Below are 15,714 nucleotides of genomic sequence, written 5' to 3'. Positions count from 1 at the left end.
TTTAACGTCGCGTCCAAGATTATTGCACTTTATAGTAACCACGTGTGAGAATGTGGCTGCTTGTACTTGTGCGGACTGATGCCGATTTTATAGCGCTAGCTCACTAAGAAACTATGCCGCAGTATACTGACTGACATGCCAACCAGTCCTTGTTTTATCCCTAATGCCGAACGCCAGGCAGGGTAACAAGTACCTTATTTCAACGTCGTTTGGTATGACGCGTCCGGGGATCGAACCCCGACATTCCGCACTCCGTGTGGACGCTCTACTACTCGACCACAGAGCCGGTCATGTTGGTTTAAGGCTACTTTGGACTGTATTACAGATATATTGGTTACCAAACACTTGTATGGTGTTTACAATGCCATGACCATAATAAGCACAAATCTTGGATCCTTGCATGACAAAGGGAGGAAACTCTGGACAGCAAAACGGGTGACGACCAACAGGGACAACTTAAAATAATCACAAACACAACATCTACTGTCATAGATATTTTAGTTGTACAAATAAGGCTTACACAAAATATAAATACATGTATGAACATTGTCATCATCGTATGAGCTGGACGCTACTTTACAAGTACATGCATTAAACCTGCCAATAGTGGGAGTCATCACAACATAGAATCATTTACAATGTTCCCTAGAGGGAGTTAAAAATTTATACTCTACACAAATGTATACCTCTCATCACTACACAAATGACACAGATGCTATCAAATCAAAGGCAGAAATAAATATACAAAATGATATGCAAACGCAAAAAATGTTTCCTCATGAAAACCGAACTCTCGCATTGATGAACTGTCAAGTGAACACGTTTTGGCCACTCACACGGGCTACCTCGCGGAATGAGAATAAAATAGATACTGAGGCCTACTACTGCACAGTACTTACACCCAGACAGCTTCGGTGTCTTCCCCAGTCTGAGCCAAGAAGATCCGAGTCTCGAGCAGAGCTAAGAAGATCTGAGTCTCAATAACATCCGAATCTCGGGACGATGAGAGTCTCAAGAAGACCCAAGAAGATCCGAATCTCAGGGAGACCCGAATGTAGGGAGGGTGATCATGATGAGAAGGGTACAGCTTGTGTTTCCTGTTCAAGTTTAGTCAGTGACTACCATATCCTATGTAACTCCTCTGACCATGGTTTAAGCTATCACTGTAGAAAGACAAATATCCAGATACAAATAGTTCAGCCTAAATAATCACCATGGCTAAATAAAGGACCGTACGGTTACTTAGCTTATCCTTGAAAACCTAGCCACAAGATTCACAAACACAGAGGAACAGTTTCATCTGAAAAAACAAAGTGGAACAGTGGAACATCTGTTTCACCTCGTCAGTAACCAGCTGTCCCAAGTACACTTCAGAGTGTATGTCAAGCCACTTTTTTTCTGATGCAATGGAATACAGTAATCAGATGTTCTTCCATCACCAAACCATTATGGCTATGGTAAAAGGGGGCTGTGGTGCCTAGTGGTTAAAGTGTTGACTCGTGGACCGAAGACCAGGGTTCGATTCTCCACATGGGTAGAATGTGTGAAGCCCATTTCTGGTGTCTCCACTGTGATAATGCTGGAATACTGCTAAAAGCAGCATAAAACCCTAATCACTCATGCTATGGTAAACCAAAACGCTCATGTTTCCTATCTTGGAGTTAATAGAACCTCATATTTCTTTTTCACATGGGAATAATGCCTCAAAAACCATCAATGAAAAAACACCATCAAAGGAGAGTTGCATTGAAAACTGTCTACCATGACACTTCTTGGAAAAGAATTTTAAATTTTCAAAATCATTTCTTTCCCACACACAATAACAATCTCTTAATGCAGACAATCAATTTCATTGTGACACTGATATTTAACAGAGCTAATGAAAAATAAACTATATGACAAATATTATTGCATCATTAAAGATAGAGATTGGAGCGTTTTTGCTGAAAAAATATACAACCATCTTTAGATACATATAATAGGAAGTGATGTTGAAAAAATAGCCATATCAGGTAAATTTCATCTTCTGTCAAAACCTGTCAAACCCTCCCTGCATAGGTATTTCCAAGCCCTACATAACACAGCATGGTTTCTGTTAACACCAGGACCTCAATAGGCATCAACAAAGGGAACAAGTGAGTGAGTTGGGTTTAACGTCGCTTTAAACAGTATTCCAGTTATGTCACAGCCTGTCAGCTTAATGTGGGAGGAAAGCCTGAAGTGATGCAGGTTTCAGATGTTCACCACTTTGGTGAAACCCAAGAGCACGGGTATGGTGCTGCCAAACCATGAAATAGTGCAATACAGTGCATCATATAAATCACTCAAAAGAAGTTAAAGAACACGGAATCTTTCCTATTACATATTAACTATAGTCATATGAAAAAATCTGTTCTTTAACTTCTTTTGAGTTTTATATATCATCACTCAAAATTGGTTCCTGTCAAACTTTTTCTTCCTCTTCTATTTCTTCCTACAATGGTCAGTGTTCTTAAACACTTGTTCATCCAAACTGTAGATGGGACGTAATTCAAGCAAAGAAAACTATTTTCACCGGAGATTTGACCATTAAAGTACTAGATCTTGGCTTATAGACACAACGTTCATCAACTCCTTTATTCGTATACATGTCCTTAAATAATCAGCGACTAAGAGAAATTTATTTTCATTCACAGGCAGTGGAGTGCTCTTCATGATAGCATACTATTTCTGCTTTTAGTTGAAAAAACAGCTTCCTTGTTAATAAACTTCTTAAAACATAATAGGCTGCCTGCCTACTTGCAGCTATGTTCCAACTTCAAGACGAATTGCTTTTGAAGCAATTGTTTTTATTTTTCTGCCTAATTTGCAAACTAAAGGGAGATAACTCAACACAGCTTGAACACACAGCTACAAATGACATTTCTCACAAAGAAACAAAATGAGCATTTCAAGTAAAAGGTTTCATGTGTCAATTTCATGTTTCATGAGACAATATCTTCACAATTTGACTAATTAGCAATAACTAAGGTCATGTGTTCTATCAAATACTAACATTATACTCGCCCCTCGTCTACATCTTCCCAAGGCAAGCCTGTCAAATAGCATACATCAAAAGCCTGGTTTCTACCCTTGACACATCAAGGCCACTTTTCTTGGCTCGACCACCCTGGCACCACCTTGCATATATCATGAGTTGTGCCCCTTGTAATGAAAACGTGGTATTCAATCAGACCGATGTTCTAATCTCGTATAGCTTTATAAAGATGGTGACTACCATAGGTGACAACCCAAGCCGATCAGACAATGAAAACATCGCGATTTCATCCCGGACACAAACACATAGGCAATTGTTGGGGGTTTAAAAGATGAAAAAAATATATTCCAGCGGTAAATCACTTTCATACAAAGCTGTGGATGTTGATTTTGTGAAATGTTCTCTGATTAGACTATCGATATGTGCGATAGTCCAATCATATTTAGCACAGGAAAGTGGGCTTGATGTGGCTAGAGTGGAAACAAGACTTTGATCAAAAGGCGAGAGGATGCTCTTGCCTCGGGAAGATGCCGCCTCCAGTGAAAATTGATGTCTTATTGCACATGGTTGCCAGCGTTAGTTAAATAAACTAAATGAAATATGATGACTGAGACGAAGATTGGTTTCCAATCAAATTTAAAAAACTCAAATGCAAACCAAACCTACAGTTGGATTCAACTTATATGGTGAACCGTGATCTCATAATTAAGTCTAGTTTGTAGCATCTAGAAACGAAACATTGTTGAATAACAAGTGGTTCTTTTCTTTTCAAAGAAACTAAATTAATTTATTTTATTTCAGAAAAGTAACAGAATAGAAGGTAACCATGGTAACATATCTAAAACTTAGAATGAAATATTTCCTAAACTTACTAACAAAACTATGCCATGAAATTTCTCTAAGTATGGTAAGTCTCTCGTTTGGGATCTGTATAAACACGTTTTATGTGCTCATGGCACATAAATTTGAATGAAATGGAATATTTTCTCTTGGTTTAAGTAGCTAGGATTGTGTTTTGGTGGCAGGGTGTCTGAATACCATCATCTTGGGAATTACTGCTTCATGAATGCCCATAATCAGTGTTAATACTCACTAATTCATGTTTTACTGTAACCTTCGACCAAATAAAAAAAATAGGGGTTAGTCTAATATCAGTGTCTAATGTTTTGTTTCATTTGTTCAACATCGCACCTGGCAATATTTCAGCAATATGACGACAGTTGGTTGTAGACCCTAAGTTCAGGGATAATAAGCAAAACCCTCTAGTGATATATGTACCTCCAAACGAAACATTCAGTGTATTATTTAACTCGAGTAAATCAGACTGAAACGCTTTGGGACATAAAATAATGTTTTCAAATAATCTGAAATACCATTCGATCACATTATTTTATAACATTACGGCTTCAGATACCTTCATTTTCTAGGACACTGACCGATTGTCACCCAAAATGTTCAAGGACCGAAAGAGGTATTTTATTCAAATTTGGTCGTGATGCAAAAAAATATTTTATCAAGACTTTACAAAAGCGCGAACATGTCCGGCTGCCATTTGTCTCAATCATTGCAAATTATTTCTTACGTCCTATTCAATTTCTTCAGCCATTTTAGTCTTTAATTTTAATTCTGGTATTAATTCTGGTATTAATTCTGGTTTTAATTCTAGTATTAATTCTCATGAAGCTGCAATTCCTGTGATGCTTCAGACGAAATACCCCTGCCGCCCATGTCCGACACAGAGCTCTAGAAGGTAGCACCGCTTCACATTAATATACTCTGCACAGCAGCATCAAGATCATCCTCCATGGAAGTCTCTCCACCGTCCTTGTCCCCGGAGCCGGACTCCTCAGGCTTGTCTTCAGACTCCCCACCCCCCTCCTCCCCATAGTATTCACTCTCATCCTGACTGGTGTCCGTCACCTCCGTCAGCTGATTGTCATAGAAACTAGTCATACTACCCCGACTGGTCCATGAAGTCTGCCACCGCTGCTGGATCCTCAACCTGGTTTAAACTCAGAATGCTATCAATAGCACTCTGCATTTGAGCATTCATCATATGGTTCTGAGGGTCGTTTCCATCAGATTCGAAAGAAGCATCCAGTTCCATTCCGTCGGACTGGTTGTTTTCGTCCTGGGAATTACTGGGTCCACTTTCTGGGGAAAACATCATTTCATTTTGGGGGAGATCTTTGCTACTGAGAACATCTGCATTTGACCCGAGATCCTTCTCGGAAGATATCGTGGATAAATCGGCCACATTACCATCACTACTTACATCATCGAAGTCCATAATGCTGGATACAGCATTATCTATTTCCTCAATGTTTCCGTGGGGGGCAGCAGTATGGGGGCGGGGGGCGGCCGTGAAGGCCAAACCATCATCATCACTATCATACACATCATGGGCAGCAGCGGCAGCAGCAGCAACAGCAGCAACAGCAGCAATGGGACTGGATGCCACATTCAGTTGATTGGTCCTGTTGTTACCCAAGTCCATTTGATGATGAAACCCGTCATCAGCCGTAATACTACTAAATGCAGTCCGAGCAGGTTCCGACACCGTTGACACAGATGCAGACTGCGAGCACAGATTTCCCGTCAGTGCTTCAGGAAAATCAAAACTGCTGGGATCAAAGTCTTCCGATATTTGAGATGCGAACTCCCCTAAAACTGTTCCCCCGGAATCCAGAGGTTTCTGGATGGGGGACAGCACACTGGGGTAGTCCCCGGAAACGTCTGTAATGCTGATATCACTGTAGTGTGGCTGATGCACTTCGAGCCGGGAGTCCCCCGACACAGCAGATGCAACAGGAGAACCCTTCACCTTCAGTAACGGATCATCCCCAGAATGATGGAATGCCTGAAGTCGTTCCTCCCCACCAGGTTCACTCACACAACTCTGGGCTAGCTGAGCCTGGAAGCTGGGCTCACGTAATCCAGCCTGTAAGTCTGTCGTGTCAAGATCACTGCTGGCATTAGCACTCGACAGCTCTCGACTGAGCACATTCCCACTCTCGTCCCCCCGTTCCCCGGACATATTCAAGTCGTCTCTCTCGTCTGCATAATGGTCGGACTGGAATTCATTTATATACAGAGATTCTCCCTTCACCACACCCTTCGGAGGCGTCTCTTCAGGAGTAATCTGACCATACCGCGGACTCGGCGGTTCCGTTTTCACAGGAGTTTTTGTTTTGAGACTGCTGGTAAAACCACGCCCATCGTTCCTGATCACTAACTTAACTTTGCCGGGGGGTACGATGGGTGATGATTTGACCGACATCCTCTCGGATTCTGTGGAGGCAGAGCTTTGATGTAAGGACTCGGACATGTCGTGATCACTATACTCTGACTCAGTAAAAGTCTCGGACTTGACAGCAGACGTATCTAGAGCACTTGTTTCTGCAGCACTGTCCTCTTCCTTCTTCTCCTTCTTTAAGTACTTGGTCGGCATCGGCACAAAGGAATCTGCAACACACAACATTCTGTCACCATTCTCATCTGGTACACATGATGTAACAGGACTTACCGTATTCGACGTAATAAGCGCCCAGGGAGATATCAAAATTAGAAATAGGGGGCTCTTATTAGAATATTATTTTGGTGAAAGATAAATTTCGTGATTTATGCTCACGGCCTGACTGTTTATATACGACAGATATATTTTTCCAGAATTTATTGCCCATAATTAAGGGTGCATATAACATACAAGTGTGTATTATACACGAATAAATAAGTCTTGCGTACATTGATTAATCGGAAGGGGTGCTAATTGGGATTGTTCACTTGCCAATATATTAGAAAATATCGCCGTGGGCGCTTACTAGAACGGGGCGCTTATTATGTCGAATACGGTATTATCAATCTATTTTGAAAATTCACATCTTATCAACAGAAAGTTCACAGAAACCCATTGACGCACAATGTATACAACTCAAAGGTAGGGATGAGAATGGATATCTTGCTTTTCAGCTGAAATGTCTTTTCAATGGAGCATGGTCCATAATTTAAGGTGAGGTGAAATTGGGCTTAAAGTCGCGTCCAAGATTATTGCTGCAATATTGCACTTATATAGCGACGTGCATGTACGTGTGTGTGTTTGTGTGGCTGGTTGTACTAGTCTGGACTGATGCCGATTTATAGTGCTAGCTCACTGAGATACCATGCCGCAGTTTTACATGAATACCCCGCTCAGACACAGTATACTGACTCCAAGCTGACCAGTCCTTGTTTTAGCCCCTTAATGCCGAGCGCCAGACAGGGTAACAACAAGAACCATCTTTTAACGTCTTTTGGTATGAAGCGGCCAGGGATCGAACCCCGAACCTTCCGCTCTCCGGGCGGACGCTCTACCACTAGACCACGGAGGTAGTCCCATAATTTAAGGGGTGTTTATAGGAAGTTCATGAGAATTTGTGTTCACTAAAATTTGCGGATCCGCAGAAGATTTTCCTCCCTGAATTACACGATTCTTTCATATTACTATAGTCAAGCTGTCATTCTTTAACATCTTTTGTGTAGTATACTTGCAGCAAAAGGGCATGAACCTGTTGATTAGTCCATAATGCAACTAAAGCCCATGTCAAGTCAAAATTCTTTCAGTCTTAAAAACTTACCTCACACCAATCCATACATTAACACTAAAACATGCTGAAAATGACGTGAAGGGACAAGTTTGGGCTGCTAGACTTATACACAGAGCTCCAAACAACTTTTGGAACAATTGAGTTTTTACTCTAGGGTTTCTATTTAATAGGGTTATTACATTTTTCATTGGGTAACCAATATTTTTTCACTCATCTATTCATGACTCTATTGGTTTTGAAAATTTTAAGATTTAAAAATAATGTAAATAAATGTTCTAAATATATAGGCTTGACTCGGAAACAAAATTATCTCGTAGTTTTGTATTACGGAAATTAGCTCCTTTGTACACGTTGCACCCATGGTAAAAAGCTTCCTTGGGTATTTACACATGCTCTTTTAATACATTTGAGTTTTTAATTTAAAGCATGCGTTTCTGTATTAAAGAAGTTGGGTTTTGAATATTTTTGATGGGTATTTTACGCAAATACGCTGCTTATATGTATACGTTTGAGCATACACTGCCGCTTTTACAAAGCAGGGTCACAAATTAATTTTCATGTTCACTAGTCCGCAATATTGAACTGCTAAATGGTAACTGCGGAAGTCAACAAGGAAATGTCACATGTCCTTCCCTGAACTTCACAAGTCTCAGACAAGAGGGCCTATGATAGTTCCAAATCCTTTCAGATATTTTTCTCTCAAATGCCCAGGATCACAAAAGTCTTCTCAAGAGCTGTATATCATTCATGCATGTATATGTAATGTGCGGAATGTTTTTTGTTAATTTTTTTCCATGAATAATCTTAACACTGAATTATTCTAGAAAGCTGGCAGATGATTGTGTCAAAGAACCCACGCAGCCAACATTTAGATTGGTCAGTCAACTTGGCTCAAGGTTCACCCAACGCCATCTTCCATGGAGGTATCCTTATCTCAAAGCAGAGAGGTATCGTATCATTAGGGCTGGGACGATACACCAACTGTGCGATCCGATACGTATCATGATACCTTGCTTACCATCCGATACATCATGATACTTGTATGTGCTTGTATCTGTAGTACGTAACCCATATGTTTCATAGACAGGATGTTCAAATACCTGGCACACTGATGATTTACAGTTGTCAGTGTCGAGAATGGCACAATGGATGTTAATATTTACTTTTTCAATACTAATTTTCACTACTAATTAGTGTTCGGTGTTAACATTTATTAAAGAATACATTTAAGGTAAGAATCGATACTTTTTACTAAGTGTGCAACTGTGATCAATACTTGAAGTGAAATATCGCGATCCGCCATGCATCGGTGTATCGTCCAACCACTATGTATCATAGTAAGAGATCTGATCTTAATGAGCTTCAAGAGTAACAGGCACAAAAGCTACTGTGGCTATGGTTCATAGACCTGTTTCTGTTTGTATGTTTGTGTTTAACGCCAATCAGCAATATTCCAGCCATATGACAACCGAATAAAAAAGAATCGAGACTGGACCAGACAATCCTGTGATTGACACTGTGAGCATTGAGGACAGGCAATCAACCAGATCAATGAGCATGACCACTTGATCCACTTAGTCTCTTACGACCAGTATCGGTGGGTGTGGGCCTGTTGTTACCCTAACAGTACATGCGGTGTGTATAGCACGTAGATACACAGCATAACTCCAGACATTCAGTTGAAAAGACAACATCTACTACAACCAAGCCAATTTTAAATATTCCAGCAATGTCCCGGTGAGGTAGGATATCATACAATATTGCAATCATGATGTATCAGGAATTTTGTTTAATGTCAATGATGCACTGATTCAAATTTTTTAACATTGATACTAAATTAATAATTCAACGCCACAGAGATGATTACATTAGAAAAGTTTATATCCCCAGCTAATTACTGTCAAAGAATATATGTCAAGCAGTGTTGCAAAGTCTCTAGCCAGGTCTTCCTACAGCGTCTACAGAATGAAGGCCATTTTGTAAAGATAGCATGTCCTGTGTCAACCTATTAGCTTCACATACACACATAACGAGGAGAATGGAGGTAATTTTGTAAAGAAAAGATTCAGACAGGTATGGAACACTAAAATTCATAGCCTTTTCAAGGCTGCCAACTGTCATTTTCAAGGCTTTTTTAGTTGGGTTCATAGCCTATAGTCTGTCAATATCTGATTAAATCCAGCATACCATATATATGTCTTAGTTGCAAGACGTAAAAAGCAACATGAACATCACACAATTTTGAAGTAGATTTATTTTTCATGCATCAAAAAAATAAATTAAGTCTGTCCAGAATTCTTCTTTGGTCTTTGGCACATTAATCTATCACTGTGATAAATCTCACTTAAAAGTCATTGGTACATATTTTTGTGTGCTTTAATACTTTGATAAACAAGTACTGAACATGTCATTTTGTACAAATTCAAGGCTTTCAAGCTATATTGGTGATTTTCAAGGCTTTTCAAGATTGACACTAAAAAATCAAGACTTTTGAAGTGGGATCTTAAAATTCAAGACTTTTTTAAACCTGTACGAACCCTGAAAGATAGTATGTCCTGCATCACATGATTAGTCTTACACATCACACATAAAGAGGAGAATGGAGGCCATTTTGAAAAGATAGCTAGTTTTGTGTCACGTGAACAGATAGCATCGTGGGAGATCTCGCGGAGCAGAATATAAACAAAAAAGCGACTGCCCGTACCTGGATCAGCCTTGATGACATCTTTCTCCTTTTTGATGACAGCTGTGAGATCTTGATTGAGCATGCGCTGGATCATTACCATCTCCGCAGACGGTCGGTCCCTCTGTAAACACAACGTCCTCGTTAGCTGACGATCAGTGCAACATGTCCTACACAAGGAACAGACAACTCACCTCAAAATATTCATTTGCTTTTTTGTGACCACTTTGGTTTAGTAATGTTAAGACAATGTTGACTTCCGGCACAAGAGTTCAACACGAGGCTAACTGAGCTCTTGGGATCTGACTTCATTCAGTGAGTGAGTGAGTGAGTTGGGTTTAAAGCCGCTTTTAACAGTATTCCAGTCATATCGTGGCTTGTCAGCTAAATGTGGGAGGAAAGCCCGAAGTGATGCAGGTTTCAGATGTTTACGACTATGGTGAAACCCACGAGCACGGGTATGGTGCTGACAAACCTAGAAACATATTGGGGGCAAACCGGTATTCGAACCCACAGTCATAGTCACGCAACTCTGGAAAGCGAATCGCGGCGCCTTAGACGACTGGGCCACCCGTGCCCCCTGACTTCATTCAACGATGCAACATCTTCACAAAATACTACCATACTACCCAACATTTGCTAAGGACCACATCTTTGACTAAAGAGGACTGTTTTGGTCCTTAGCAACTGTTGAGTAGTATATGCGAGTGAGGAAGTTGCCATGCCAATATATAATTTTAGTTTTCTGAGGAACTGAACCAGCAAATAATAACCCTCTTGCCACAAGCCATTTGTAACTTTTACTAGCTACAGTGGGATGGTGTCAGTCCCTGGGGCGGTTCCTTGGCCACTCCCACCTCGCCACTCCAATACCTACAGCTAACCTCAAACAAGCACCCAATTGGCTACAACTACAGTTCTTTGCCTACAGCCTTCCTAAGTATAGCATGGGGCAATGCCTTTCTAGAGTAGCCATACACCCCTACCAACAGACCACACCCCTCTACCAGCTGACCACACCCTCTACCAACAGCCAACCCCACCCTTCTCTGTACACTACTCTACCTACAGACCACACCCCTCTACCAGCTGACCACAACCTGTACCAACAGCCAACCTCTTTTCAACAGCAGGCCACACCCACCCTTCTTGGTACAGCTAAACCCCTCTACCAGCTGACCACACCCATCTACCAACAGCCAACCTCTATTCAGCAGCAGGCTACACCCCTCTACCAACAGACCACACCCCTCTACCAGCTGACCACAACCTCTACCAACAGCCAACCTCTTTTCAACAGCAGGCCACACCCACCCTTCTTTGTACAGCTAAACCCCTCTACCAGCTGACCACAACCTCTACCAACAGCCAACCTCTTTTCAACAGCAGGCCACACCCACCCTTCTTGGTACAGCTAAACCCCTCTACCAGCTGACCACACCCCTCTACCAACAGCCAACCGCTATTCAGCAGCAGGCCACACCCACCCTTCTCTGTACACCCATCTACCAACAGACCACACCCATCTACCTACAGACCACACCCATCTACCAACAGACCACACCCCTCTACCAACAGCCAATCTCTATTCAGCAGCAGGACACACCCACCCTTCTCTGTACACCCATCTACCAACAGACCACACCCATCTACCAACAGACCACACCCCTCTACCAACAGCCAATCTCTATTCAGCAGCAGGACACACCCACCATGCTCTGTACACCCATCTACCTACCATGCTCTCCTCCAGGAGCAGTAGTCTGTATTTGTTCATCATCGTATGACTTCGTTTCAACAGGTCTTCAGACACTGTATCAAACACATTCTCCGCTGCAAGGGCAAACAGACGTTACACACCACACATGATGATCACAACAGAGAAACATCAATGAATATCCCATAAATCATTGACACATAAATTTGAAAATTGAAGAAATCAATGAGGACTAAAGACACATTTCAGCAATGAGTTATCTCCCTTGGACCAGTTTTGTATCTGTAAATATATCAAGACAGTTGTCTCTACTTATTGTTTTAAAATTCAAATAATAAATATGTGTTGATGACATACATTTAAGCAACACAAATGAATTTTACTTACATAATATTTCTAATAATGCAACTGATGAGAGTTCAAATTGTCATGGCCCGCACTGTAGGATATGGTGAGTATTTCAATATTTTGAGCATTTTTCCAACCATCCTGCTGCCATTTTGAGTCAATAAAGATAAAGAAACTCAGTCCTTGATGGTTTGAATACAATTTCTTAACACTTCGGAGACAGTTATGAAACATGAGTGCAAATCAATCTGAATCGTTACCTTTCTTGAATGCATCCTGCTTTGGCCCATGGTGCTGAAAGACATGATATCGCAGCAACCTTCGACATGCCTCCTTGTAGTCTTTGAATGGAGACTTGGTGTCTGGATTGACAGCATGTTGTTGGTCCTTGCCTAACTGCTGGTGAATACTGCTGTCAAGACAACATATCATCAGTACATGTTAGGAGAATAACAACATATCAAACTATCGAGGTATTAATCATTTGCCCTATGATTGTACAAAATCAATAGGTATCTAAATAAACTGATGATATTTATGTTTGTGTGCATAACAATCAATAGTTTCAATAGTCACAAATAGTTATAAATAAATCATAAATTATGCATCTGAAAACGAGAAATTCAAACCTGTCGTGTATTGATTAGCAAGGATTACGACAACCTCAGATAAGAGTTACTTCCCTTTGGTTTGAGATTAGGCCAACTTTGACATTACACTGATGAGTATAATTATCAAGCCATAAAATTAGTTCAATACTATTGCAATAGTGGGTGAGTGAGTGAGTGAGTTGGTTTTAATGCCGCTTTTAACAGTATTCCAGTTATATGTCAGCTTAATGTGGGAGGAAAGCCCAAAGTGATGCAGGTCTCAGACGTTTACCACTTCGGTGAAACCCACAAGTACGGATTTGGTGCTGACAAACCTAGAAACATTTGATCCCCAAAACACTTGCCTTCGAATAGGTGTACTTATATTTTCCATCATGAAACTTTCCATGTGCTTATCGGGTTGGAACCATTGAGAGAGTACAGTGTTTTGGCCAATAAGATATATTTACCCATCCGGTTTCAAGTCCAATAAGTACATTAACATACTGTTACATGATATAAAATGTAAGTACTCGTATTTAAGTCAATATCAAAGTCGTTTATAGGGAGCAGCAGAGAGTTATGGTTATCACAACTACCTATACTTATGACAGTCATAGTGCTAGGATCGGGATGTAGAAGAGGGCCTGGACGCCAGGGGGCACCTGTTGCACTGTCCTATACTTACAGTGTTCCCTTGGATGCATCGGAGGGGGCGGGCCTCTTCGTGGGGCGGTTGGGTGTGCTGGTCTGAACAGCATCCACCCCAACTTTGATCTGGTTGATGCCCTTGTCTATTTGCTGCAAAAAAAGATGGCGTTCTGTAAATAATGAATGACCGGACAATCCAGTGATCGACATTATGAGAATTGATTTACGCAGTTGGGATACGATGACATGCATTAACAAAGTCAGCAAACCTGACCACTGATCTCATAAGTCACCTTTTAAGGGAAGCCTGGGTTGCTGAAGACCTATTCTACCCCTGATCTTCATGGGTCGCCTGTACAGTGAGGGGTATTTTGCTCAGTGGGTTCGATGGGTTCTACGTACCTGTTGGGTTGGTGGGTTGGTTGGTGGGCTACGTACCTGAACAGGATGGGTATTTTGCCTGGTGGAATGTGAATGGGTGAATGGGTGAATGAGTTCTATGTGTCTGTATAGTGTTGAATAATGCCTTTGATGGCTGGGTGGATGGTTGAGAGGGTTCTACATACCTGAACAGGATGGGTATTTTGCCTGGTGGAATGTGGATGGGTGAATTAGCTCTATGTGTCTGTATAGTGTTGAGTGTTGCCTTTGATGGGTGGGTGGATGGTTGAGTGGGTTCTACATACCTGTACAGTGATGGGGATTTTGCCTGGCGGAATGTGGATTGGTGAACGAGTTCTATGTGTCTGTATAGTGTTGAGTGTTGCCTTTGATGGGTGGGTGGATGGTTGAGTGGGTTCTACATACCTGAACAGGATGGGTATTTTGCCTGGCAGAATGTGGATGGGTGAACGAGTTCTATGTGTCTGTATAGTGTTGAGTGTTGCCTTTGATGGGTGGGTGGATGGTTGAGTGGGTTCTACATACCTGTACAGTGATGGGGATTTTGCCTGGTGGGTTTGCTACAAGCAGTTGTGGCTTGGTCTGCGGTGATGTTGTTCGGATCACCTGAATCTGCTGGTGTATATGCTGTTGCTGTTGCTGCTGCAGCTTGACCAGGGTGTGCTGCTGTTGCTTGAGGAACATCTCCTGCTGTTCCATCGTCATGCGCCCCAGGTGCTGCTGCAACTTCTCCTTCTGCTGCGAGGTCAGGTTCAACGTCAGCATCTGGTTGGCTATCTGTGTCGGGAGAACATGGCTGGTGTCAGGGGAGTCCGCAACAGAATCACATGAAAACAGCAAGACGGTGCAAGGGGAGCACAGAAACACAGAATAGCAGGACAGTGTGTCTGTATACTAAAGATGTTATTATCCATAATAATACTCCCTGATCTGAGTGAGTGAGTGAGTGAGTTTAACGCCACACTCAGCAATATTCCAGCTATATGACGGCGGTCTGAAAATTATCGAGTCTGGATCAGACAATCCAGTGATTGACATCATGAGCATCCATCCACACCATTGGGATCGATGACATGTATCAACCAAGTCAGCGAGCCTGACCACCCAATTAGTTGCCTCTTACGACAAGCTTAATCGCCTTTTCCAGCAAGCATGGGTTGCTGAAGACCTATCAGTATAACACTAGTAGTAGGTCCCCCAACAGTGAGAATCTGCTGCATAGCAAAAGTATGACATGGGGTCAGACTTTTTAAAACTTGGTTTAGAATCTGCCGAGTCCAAAAAATAAAATGTGTAAAAAATTGAAAAGCAGTGGTTTGTTTATTCCACAGGCCAGAAATAAGAAAAATGTTTAAAAGTAATAAAACAGAACCAAATCATTCACTGTAGCTATAAACACAGAAAACTACAGTTATAACGAACTCAAAGGGACGACTAATTTTATTTGTTATAACCGTAATCCGTTATACCAAATGTACGGAATACATACAGCAAATGGAGAGGGCCAAAAAATAGTTTGTTATATCCGTCAGTTCGTTATAAGCGTGTTCGTTATAAAAGTAGTTAAATGTATAAATAAATTATTTAAAATATAATAATAATATAATTAGCCAGCATAAACAAACATATTTGAAACTATTATTTTTTTGTTCTTAATATTTTGGCCAAATATCTGCAATCCCCCCCCTCCCAATACAATTCTGGCCCGACTACCAGTGATCAGC

At 41.3% G+C, this 15,714-nt stretch overlaps 1 pseudogene; it reads right to left on the bottom strand.

Annotated features, from left to right (window-relative positions):
- Nucleotides 1–481: 481 nt before the first annotated feature.
- LOC139462285 (BRD4-interacting chromatin-remodeling complex-associated protein-like) overlaps nucleotides 482–15,714 on the bottom strand; it is a 38,972-nt pseudogene continuing 23,739 nt past the window's right edge.

The sequence above is a fragment of the Haliotis cracherodii genome, unplaced genomic scaffold (genome assembly GCF_022045235.1).
Source record: "Haliotis cracherodii isolate W230 unplaced genomic scaffold, xgHalCrac1.p SCAF_15, whole genome shotgun sequence".
NCBI lineage: Eukaryota > Metazoa > Mollusca > Gastropoda > Lepetellida > Haliotidae > Haliotis > Haliotis cracherodii.
The sequence above is the reverse complement of the archived record's forward strand: the minus strand, read 5'-3'. Positions and strand labels throughout refer to the sequence as shown.